Below are 12,202 nucleotides of genomic sequence, written 5' to 3' on the forward strand. Positions count from 1 at the left end.
ATATTCCTATCAGAAGAAATAGATATTCAGGTAAAGGTAATAATGAGAGCAATACTATGGTATACTATATAATGACAAAAGGAACAATTTTTCAAAACTAAAAACTAATATGTTACATTAACCTAATAACAAAGCTTGAAATCTATAACAAAAAACTAAGAACAGAATACCAAGGAGAAACAAATTCACCTAGAATTTGGCAATGACATTGTAATATAACACTCTAATCGTCAGATTAAAAAATAAATTTAAAAATTATAAAAATATATAAGATTTCAACAAACCAGTTAACAAACTTTATCTAATACACATTTAGAGAGATACTCTAAACATGACAGCGACCAATTGTCAATCGCACATGAATCTCTTACCAAAAATGAGTATGTTTAAGGCCAGAAAGTCTTTACAATTTCCAAATAGTAATATGACACTGGTAAAGTTTTCTACTAATAACATATCAAAATAATAAAAACAAAAAGGTGATTTTAATACTACATTTAAAACTCAGGGATGTTTATGCTTCCAGAAGGATTAAAGAGACATACTTTGTTCTATCTTTAATACTTTTTAAAGCTTTTTATCTAAATTCCAGGTAGTTAACAGACAGTGTAATATTAGTTTCAGGTGTACAACATAGTGATTCAACACTTCCATACAACAGCCAGTGCTCAACACAATAAGTGCACTCCTTAATCCATATCACTTATTTAACCCATTTTCAATACTTAATTTATTATTAAAAACAAAGAATCCTGAGGATTATATATAAAACAAAACAAAAAAAATCTCAAGTGTGAAGAGAAGACAGACCAGCTAGGGACATCGGGACACAAGAAATGACATAGTAGTGAGTTCCCTGGGGTTTCTTTTTATCTCCTGTATCTCAGCACTGGAGCAGAAGAAGCAGGCAATCTGGAAATATCAACTGATTGCATACCCAAAACAATAACAAAAAAACACTGTTATATCTAGCCAAAGGACAAGGAAAAGGGACGCCTACCAAGATACAAAAGCTTTTCAGTGATAGCTACTCTGCTCCTGCCAAACATCACAGAAAAAAAATGTGACATCTAACTTATCTAATGTATTGATATACTGTTGTTGACACTACTCCCTTATAATCTATTTCTGTAATGTCAGGACTAATGTTCTGTCTTTCATTTTCTATTTTAGTAACTTGAGTCTTCTTTTTTTTCTTTGTCTAAAGATTTGACAAATTTGTTAATATTTTTGAAGAACTACCTACAGTTTTGATTATTTCCTCTATCATTATTCTCTTCCTGTTTTATTTACTTCCATTCTATTGTTTATCATTTCATTTCCTATGTTTGCTTTGTGTATAATTTGCTCTTTTTCTTTCTATTTTCTTAATATGGAAGTTTAGATCATTGATTGAAATTTTTTTTCCCTTGGGGTGCCTGGGTGGCTCAGTCGTTAAGCAGCTGCCTTTGGCTCAGGTCATGATCCCAGGGTCCTGGGATCAAGCCCCGCATTGGGCTCCCTGCTCGGTGGGAAGCCTCCTTCTCCCTCTCCCACTACCCCTGTTTGTGTTCCCTCTCTCGCTGTCTCTCTCTCTGTCAAATAAATAAAATCTTCTAAAAAATTTAAAAAATAAAATCTGTTTCCCTTTTATAATATAGGGATGTTGTTTAATTATGTATTTTTCAATTCTCAGTTTTGCTTCATGTATTTTGTGGTCTGTCCCTATGTACATATGTGGCTGTAATTGTTACATCTTTTTTTTTTTATTATTAATTGTTACATCTTCTTCATGGATTGAACCATGTGCCATGTCCTTTCTTTCTCTAGTAGTAGTATTTTCTTAATGTCTATTTCATCTGATGTTAGGATAACCACTCCAGCTCTCTTTGAATCTAAAGTTTGTCTCTTGTAGATAAGATAGAGTGAATCAGTTTTTTAAAAACCAATTCTACCAATCTCTGGCTTTATGTAGATGTTTATTTTAAGTAGACGTTTTCTAGTATATTATTCCAGTTCCTGTGTTGTTTCTTCTCTATATTTTTTGGACTTCTTAGTAGCTGCCCTTGGGATTCCAATTAACTTCCAACATTTAAAACAACATCATTCAATTAATACCAACTTAATTTTATTAGTACACAGAATCTTTGCTCCAATATAGTTCCTTCCCTTCTGCCCTCCTTTGTAATACTATTTGTCACACCAATTACCTCTTTATACATCATAGCCCATGGAGATAGTCTTTATGCAGCCCATGGAGAACTGCTTTATGCAGTTACCTTTTAAATGAGAATAGAGAAGCTAAGAGTTTCAAAGATTATATATATTCTATCATTAATACTTGTGTCTTCATCTTTACCACTCTCTTTATTCCTCCATGCAGATGTGAGTCATTATCTATTGTCCTTTCAGTTCAGCACAAAAAAACTCCCACTACTATTTCTAGTAGAGCAGATCTGCTAACACTGGATTCTCTTAGTTTTTAATCAGTTAATGTCTTTATTATTCTTTTGTTTTTGAATGATAGTTTTACTGAAATAGATCTCTTGGTTGATAGTCCCTTTTACTTACTTAATTTTATTACTTTATTTTTTTAAAAAATACTTTAAATATGTCATCTCCCTGCCTTCTGTTATCTCCCTGTCTAAGGAAGTACCTCTGATGGGATGCACATTCCTAATAAGCTGATTCTGCAGCAAAAAATAGATATAAAACCTTGGGGGGAATGTTAAGTGAGAGCTAGGGAGAGTGAACAAAAGCAGAGAGATTTGAGGAAAGAGGGAATAATAAAAAAAAAGTATTCATGTAAAAATTATAAATTACATAAACATGAAACATAATGAGAATGATCACTTACCTCTTATCAAGTATCACGGAGGTTGAAAAATAGTGAAAAAATATCTTTTCAGTGCTGAAATAAAAAGGAAGTGTGTCAATTCAGAATTCTCTATTCAGTGACATTCTTGAAAAATAATGAATTATCTGAAATAATAAGAGTTACCTGAAAGGATTAAAGGGGAAAACAATCCCAGCTCACAAACTACCAAGAATAATGTTTGTTCATAACAGCCAGATCAGAAAACCTCGCATTTTACGGAACACTGGCATTACTCAGACAGGTTTTATCTCAGATGGGAGGGCAAACAAATCTTAGATAAAATAATGCACTGGTCCCATTGAAAAGCTTAAAAGCAAGACCTAAAAGTTTTAAGTTGCTTCTGAGGAAATTGACAGCATCCCAGGACAAACTCAAGAATATTTATAGTGTGTAGAAATATCCAGCACCCATAAGGAAAATCTACATTGTCTGTATCCTGCTAAAAACTATCAAGTAGGCAAAGAAGCAGACAATAGGACTCATGATTATAACAAGAAAATAACAAAGATTGACCCTAATATGATATAGCAGACATAGTTAATTGAAAATGATATTAAAAGTTAGAATATCTGTATTCCATTAGTAAGAAAAGAGGTACATGCTTTTTAAACAAGCAGAAAACAACTGTAAAAATTTAAAAGTTTCACTCACAATAAAAAATGAAATAAAATACTCAGAAATAAATTCACAAAAGCAATGCAATATCTACAGAACACTGCCAACTTAAAGAACACTAAAATTGAACATATCTTGTTATACTTTGGGAAAATCCATCATTTTATCAATTCAAGGCAATAACTATCAAAATTACTACAGATATTTTTGGAGAAACTGATGATTCTAAAATGTCATAGAAATATAAATGACCCACTAGAGCCAAAGTGGTTGTGAAAAAGAAGTGTCCAGTGGTCTGATTACACTACCCAATTTCAAGGCATAATATAAATGTAAAATCATCAAACAGCATGATATTGGTGAAAGAAAAGACACACAGATTAATGGGACAGAATAGAATTCAGAAATAGACCCAACTATATATTTTCAATTAATTTTCAACAAAGATGTCAAGGCAATTCAATGGTAAAAGAAAAGGTTTTTCAAAAAATCATCCTAGAAGTATTTGGTTATACATCTAGCAGAAAAATGAACATACAGCAAAATTAACTTGAAATGGGTCAGAGCTTAAATTTAAAAGCTAAAATTATAAAACTTCCTGAAGAAAACATAAAAGAACATCTTTGTTGCCTTGGGTAAACAAAGTTTTCTTAGGTAAGACACAAGAAATGCAAGTCATAATTGAAAACCTGAGAAACTGGAGTCTCAAAATAGGAACACTTTATTTTCAAAAGATGCTATTAAGGAAACAAAAATGCAAGCCACAAAATGGGAACAGTTTCAGCACATATATGTGACATATTGTAACCAGAATATATCAAGAAATCTTATGAATCACTTATAAGAAGGTAAACAACCCATTTAAAAAGTACAAATATTTAGACAGATAAGATGGCCAATAAACACATGAAAAACTGTTTAACATCATTTGTCATCAGGGAAATGTAAACCAAAATCATTAGGGGCTCCACACAATTACACATTTATGAGCATGGCAAAAATGGTAAGAATTGTCTATACAAAGTTTTGTAGTAGATGTGATGCTGCTAGAATGTAACTTATTGCTGGTAGGAACTTAAAATGGTACAATTACTTTGGAAAAATATTTGGAAGTCTCATAAAATATTAAGTATGTGCTTGCCATAATTCCCGGGCATTTCATTTCTTTGTATTTACTCAATATAAAGAGAAACATTTTTCAACATAAAGACAAGGCATATGCCCAAAACTCTTCCACTTTTAGTACTGAAAGACTGAATGCTAAGAAACCCCCAATCCTGGGCAAACTGGGATTTGTTTTTGTCACCCATCATATAAATATTAACAGCAAATAAATAAATAAGTTGTAAGTTTGATGAGTAAAGATATTTATATATTTTCAAAGTGCCTCTCTCTAAATCACATTTACAAAGGAGTAAAAATAAGTTTTCAGTGTAGAAGTCTGGCAGACACTACATTAATCAAATGATCAAAGTGAGCATCATCAATCACGGTACAAATGGAAACCTTGTGCAACTTGATAGGATGCAATGAAAATCATGCAGCACATATCTGTGACATTCTCGTCAAAATGTGTAGCCTGCATATAATCATAAGGGAATATCAAGCAAATTCATATTTAGAGACATTCTTTAAAATAATTAGGCTGTAATTTTCAAAAGTATTAAGCTACTCAAAGTCAAGGAAAGGCTGAGAAACTGTTCCAGAATGAAGGAGATTAAAGAAATATATGACATCTAAATTCAGTATGTGATTCTGAAGTGGACACTTTCCGTATTAACAAACCTTAGTGAGGCAGTTGGTAAAATGGAAGAGGCTGTAAAGATCAGATGATAGTAATGTATCAATGTAAATTTCCTTATTATATTGGTCCCACTATGGTTATGAAGGAGAATGTCCTTTTATTTATAGAAAATACACCCTGGAGTATTCAGGGATGATGGGCATAAGGTTAATAACTTACTATCAGATAATTCAGGAATAATTTTTCTATACTCTACCTCTTGTTTTTGTAAGTTTATGATTGTTTAAAAATATAAGAAAAAACTTAAAATCTTCTAAATGAAAAAAAAAATGACACCATATCTAAGGTTTGTAAAAAGTTATAATTTAAGAGAAGATGAATGGTCAGAAACTATCTCTGTCTAACTTAATATGAAATGTTAAACACATTAAAGCAACTAAAATAAAAATACACTGACCATTAAAATTTCTACAAAGCACTTCCATTTTCATATTCAAACTTGTGAAATATAGTTTTATAATTTAAAAACTATTTAAATGTATGGAAACTAATCCAATAAAACTTACACTCCTTTAAAAGTTATTGATTAAATTTATTAGTACTAAATTTCATATATTCCCATTTTAGTAAAGTATGCCACTTTCATACAAGTTAATTTTTCAGCATATATGTGTGTTTTTTACAATTTGGATAACGAATATATTTTGCCTAACCCTAGACAACATCCCTTATGAAAAGATTATCACAAATTCAGACGTATTTACCCTCTGTGAAGTAAACACAGTGAAGTGGAAATTTCACTTATGTCCCAATAATATTCCAGAAGTGATACTGGTACAAATTATTTTCTCTACGTTATACACTAAATTTAGAAAAACTAGGAAAAATTAAATGAATTTCATGGAGAATATTATGATTTTCATTATTTATAAGTGCATTTCAAAGGAAGAATGGGTGATTTGAGGAGGGAGAGCTCACCTTCATTAGTAAAACCAAATTAAAAGTTTGATTATATAAGTGCAAACATTAGCCATAAAAACGGTCTTTGCCATTGAAGGTGATTTGCATTTTCCTCTACATAAACAGAATAAAATTTCAGGGAAATAATAAAGAATAAAAAGAAAGCGAGTGAAAGAAAAGAGAACAGCTAGCTATTCAATCCCAGCTTCTGGAAGAGAAATTGTATGACAAGCCCAAGGGCAATTTAAAATCTTCTAGCATAGCTTCCTGGGGAGCCTGCCAATAGGCAAATGCTAAAGCTAGAAAAATTGCCTTCAGAGCTTGACATCAGAACTCAGTGAGGGCTGTTAGGGGTTTAGTGGTGACCTGAGGTTCTGACCATCTCAACAAAATAAGAAGGAAAATTTAGGGGGAAAGATGTAGGAATATGAATTGATATGTTTGTGACCTACACATGGTCCTCACAAGTCATTCTACATGGATATATCAATGGTATATACTCTTAACACATTAGACACAATTACAGAAGTTCGGAAGAAAGTCTATTTTAACAAACTTGGCTTAAATCTTTAGAATTCATACTTTCTTTATTATATATTTTTATATACTTTATTAGGTACCTCAAATATTAATGTCCTATTTTGTGGTAAACAAATAATACATTCATATTATTTTATTTTTTCAATATGTTTTAAGTTTATTCACTGCACTAGGACTCTCTCGAATCCTATGTCAATTACCATTTTGTTAATATTAATTTGCCTCAATTAATTCTTTCATTTTGTTTAAGGTAAAATAGTTTTGTGTTTTTATTTTCAGAAGGTTATTTAAAGTTCCAGTGTTTCCCTTAATGGGTTCCTGCAACACCTAATAGAGTATTTGGCATAAAAGGGGGACTCAGTTCTGTTTATTGGCAAAGTTAGAATTATTACATAAAGAGACTTATATTCTTGAAATATAAAAATTATTTGAAATTTTCTTCCTAATGATCTTGACTTTACCAGAGACAGAATGTACCAACAAATCAGAAGACAGAGGAATTTAGGAGGGCTTCTTATTTGAAACACATAGGTTATTATTTTTTATTCTCTTTTATCACTATTCTAATACAGATTTCTGTAAACACAAAATTACTGAATAGAAATGGAAAGAAACAAGTACCACTCATCCTACAGTCTTTATGAAATAGAATTGGTTATGATGAGTATTTTGAAAAACCATTCAGAGCACACACATATCTAGAGAGAGAAGGACTTACTGAACCAAAGTTAAGGGAAACAGTATACAGGGTAGAAGCATCCTCAGAAGGATGAGGAGGTGCGGGTGTAGCAGAAAGGAAGACTATAAAAGGAGAATGTCAAAGAACAGCATTAAGTGAAAGACAGGCAAGTGAAACCTTTACCAATAATAATCTCTTGAGGGTTCAAATTTTCATTTCCAAACTTTCACAAAATAAGGATTTGCCCTATCCTCACATCTTTTATTTCAGTTTCCTTTAGGTATCTGCCCTCCAGAGTGGCTTTGACTTTTTAATATATCCATTAGGTGATATATTAAAACAAATAAAAGAACCCACACTATCAAATAGATGTTGGTGTTTAAAGGCTATTGCTGGGAGGGAGAGGTGGAAATACTGAAAATACTGGAAGGCGACTTGGGATGTTACTGATATTCTGCATTTATGGAATATAAGCCTTGTCTGACTTGGTAAAAAGTTGATTCCAATAGCTTTAAAGATACCTCAGGTATAAAAGACGTTATTCTATGACGCTGCATGCTAAATAATCCCTGCTTCCAGGCTTCTTATTTCACTCTCCCAGGACTGAAGGGACCATTCAAGCATGAGATGGATCACGTAAATGAACATACTCTGCTGCACAGATTCGATATGAGATATTTAGAAATAGGGTTAAAATTAATTGAATATATGGAATTCCAGTATCTGTAATGTCTTCCTATATGCCAAATTTATCCCAAAGGTATTATTTTTTTTCATGATTTTACCAACAAATACATTTATATTAGTATTCTAAAAATTATTTTGTATTTTGAGTGCATTGAAATAAATTTCAATGACTTTGGTCGTTTCTTTTCTGATTCTGAACCAAAAGATAATAGAGGCAGTACTTAGCATGTACATCCTAAGTGCATTTTTATTACCATTGGTAATATACCTGATTGTGGTTATATGCTAGGTGCTTGCAAAATAAACAGAACTACATATAGCCAGCAATTACATCAAAGAAACTACAGACTGTTTTGTTTAATTGGTTATGTAAGAGATACATTTTCTAATGAAAAATTACTAGAGCCAGCATCAAGACATTTATGAATATAAAAACAGCAAATAAAATGTCCTCAGAAACAAGCAACTGTTCAAGTTACTCTTTGTGGTAAATTTGTTGTGATATACTGTTGAGTAAGGATAAACAAGCTAACAAATGGGAAAACATATATTTTACTAATAACGTCACTTGCATGAATTAAACTTTCACAAATACCCTAATAAGCCAATTCAGTTAGGAGGAGTTTCACATGTTTACAATTCACTTGAGGCACAACTAGATGGCCCTCTTAGGAATGAAAATGTCACATTTTGATCATTTTCTGGTAGATAAAAGAATTAAGACATACGAAAATTATCTTCAATTCTTTTTCTTCATTGACATTATAAAATACAGCTTACATAATACTTTAGTAATTAAAGTATTAAAAATTGAAGTTTAGTGTAAATTTGAATAATACATAATTATCTATGCTCTAATCTAGATTATTTAATAGTCTTCATTTTGTTTTTAAAGATATTAAAAGTTTTTGGGGTGCCTGGGTGGCTCAGTCCATTCATCTACCTTTGGCTCAGGTCATGATCCCATAGTCCTGGGATCTAGCTCTGCATAGGGCTCCCTGCTCAGCAGGGAAACTTCTTCTCCCTCTTCCTCTGGCCCTCACCCCTCGCTCACGCTCTCTCTCTCAAATAAATAAATAATCTTTTTTTAAAAATGAAGATATTAAAAGTTTTAAATTATAAAAGCTATTCTTTTAATGTTTGTTAGGTAGTTTTAAAACTATTTAATTTCAGATAATTTGGGATTCACATTCAGTTCTAAGAAATAATACAGAGAAAGATACATCTTACATAGCTACAGTAAGATAATACAACCAGGAAATTGACATTGATACATCTACCATCCATGTTTGCATTTTACCAATTTTAATTCATGTGTGCATATGTGTGTGTGCATGTGTGTTCAGTTAAGTGCCATTTTATTTTACATGTAGAATCCTATAACTGTCACCATATTCAGTATAAGAACAGTTTCATCACAAAGATGTCTTGTACTACCCTTTTATAGCCACATCCACCTCTCTCCTTCTTTTCCCTAACCCCTAGCAATCACTAATTTTTGTTCTACAGCTCTATAATCCTATCATTTCAAGAATGTTATATAAATTTAATCATTATAACTACATACTGTATTTCGAGATTGGCCTTTTTTAATCAACATAATTCTCCCGAGATTCAAACAAGTTTTGTGTTATCAATCCATTTTTTTATTTTATTGTTTGCCAAGTAGTATTCCACGACATGGATTTACGGCAGATCATTTAACCATTCACCTACTCAAGGACATTTGGGTTGCTTTCATTTTGGGGATATTATAAATAGAGTTACTATGAGCATCTGTTTATAGGTTTTGTATGAATGTAAGTTCTTAGGTCTCTGGGATAAATGCCCAGGATTAAATTTGCCAGGCCACATGGTCATTATATGTTTGTTTGTTGTAAGATTTTATTTATTTATTCAAGAGAGGAAGCAAATGAGAGAGAAAGAGGGAACACAAGCAGGGGGAGGGGCAAACAGAGAGGGAGAAGCAGGCTCCCCACTCGACACAGGGTTCAATCCCAGGACCCCGGGATCATGACCTGAGCCAAAGGCAGATGCTTAACTGACTGAGCCACCCAGGCACCCCATTATATGTTTAATTGTTTAAGAAACTATTATAATCTTCCAGAATGGATATACTATTTTACATTCCCACCAATAGTGTGTATAAGTGATTCAATTTTCCTGCAACCTCTCCAGAATTCAGTATTATTATTCTTTAGCCATTCTGATGGATAATAGTTATATCTGTGGTTTTAATTTGTTTTTCCCTAATGGTTAATGATGTTTAACATCTTTTCATCTATATATTTACTATCTGTATATACTTTACAGTTAAATGTCTATTCATGTATTTTTCTCATTTTTTAATTGGACTTTTTGCATTTTTCTACTGATTTTTAGGAGTTCTTCATATATTCTAGATACTAGCCCTTTGTCAGAAATGTGGTTTGCAAACATTTTCTCTAAGTCTGTAGTTTGTCTCTCCAACCTTTTAATAGGGTTTTTCATAGAGTAAAATTTTTTTAATTTCAAAAAAGTGCAATTTGTCAATTTTTCATTTGCATAGATCATGCATTTGAGGTTAAGTCTAAGAACTCTTTGCCTAGCCCTAACTTTGTTTCTTTTTTACTTTTTTTGCAGATGTTCTGTATCTTCATGCTTACCTTTAAGTCCATGATCAATTTTGAATTAATTTTGGTATAAAGTTTGAGGTTTAGTCTGACGTTCTTTTTTGGAGGATTGAGATAAAGACTATGGATTTCTAATTGTTCCAACATCCTTTGTTGAAAGTGCTATTCTTTCTCCATTGAATGGATTGCTGTTTCATCTTAGTCAAAAATCAGTAAGGCATATTTGTGCAGAATTACTTCTGGGTTTTCTATTTTTTTCCATTGATCTATCCCAATGATCTATGTATCCCTCTTCTGGTACCAAAATGCCTTAATTACTCTAACTATAGAGTACACCTTAACATAAGCAGAGTGATTAATCTCATTTCATTATTTTTATTCAAAATTGTTGTATCTATATTAGGTCTTGTTCTTTTCCATATCATTTTTAGAATATGCCTAAAATGTCTACAAAGAACGTGATGAGATTTTAGTAAGAATTGCATTAAGCCTATAGATCAATTTGGAGAGAATTGACAGTTTACTAATGTTGAGTCTTCTAATCCATGAACATGATATTTTACTCCATTTATTTAGGTCTTCTTTGATATCTTTCATGAAGATTTTGTAATCTTCAACATACATATCCTACATGTTATTAGATTTATATCCAAGCATTTCATTTTCATTGGATCAATTACAAATGGTATTTTCTTCTTAGTTTTGGTATCCATATATTCATTGTTCATATGTAGAAATGAGATTGATTTTATTTATGTTAATCTTGTATCCTGAGACCCTGCTGAATTCACCTAGCTGTAGGGGTTCCTGTATATATTACTCAGGGTTTTCTATGTAAACTATCATGTCCTTTGCAAATGAGAACAGCTTTATTTCACCCTTTGCAATTTTTATGTCTTTTATGCTTTTTCTTGCCTTCTTCTTGTGGTGGTTAGAATTTCCAGTACCATTTTGAATAATTATGGTGAGTGCAAACATTCTTGTCTTGTTCCCAATCTTAAAGGGAAAGCATTCAACTTTTAACAATTAAGCATGCTGTTGCTAGAAGTTTTTGCATGTGTTCTTTTTCAAGTCAAGAAAGTCCCCTTCTATTCCTAGTGCTCAGAGTTTTTAGTCATGAATGGGTGTTGGATCTGATCAAATAATTTTTTGTGCATCTACTGATTTTACCGAATAATTTTTCTTAGACTACTGATACTGTGGATTTTATTGATTTATTTTAAAATGCTAAACCAGACTTGCATAACTGTAATAAATCCCACTTGGTCAATAATATATAATTCTTTTTAAACATTGTTGGATTTGATTTGCTAATTATTTTGTTGACAACGTTTCATCTGTGTTCATGAGAAATAATTGGTTTTTAATTTTCCATTCTCGTAATTAATCTCATTTTAGTTTTATGGTAATCCTGGCCTCATCAAATGATTTGCAATTTCTTCTGGAAAACAATATAGAGAATTGGTATCATCTCTTCCTCAAATGTCAGTAAAATTCTCTAGTGAAAC

This window comes from Leptonychotes weddellii, chromosome 12 (genome assembly GCF_054177405.1).
Source record: "Leptonychotes weddellii isolate Sample4059 chromosome 12, ASM5417740v2, whole genome shotgun sequence".
In the NCBI taxonomy this organism is placed as follows: Eukaryota; Metazoa; Chordata; class Mammalia; order Carnivora; family Phocidae; genus Leptonychotes; species Leptonychotes weddellii.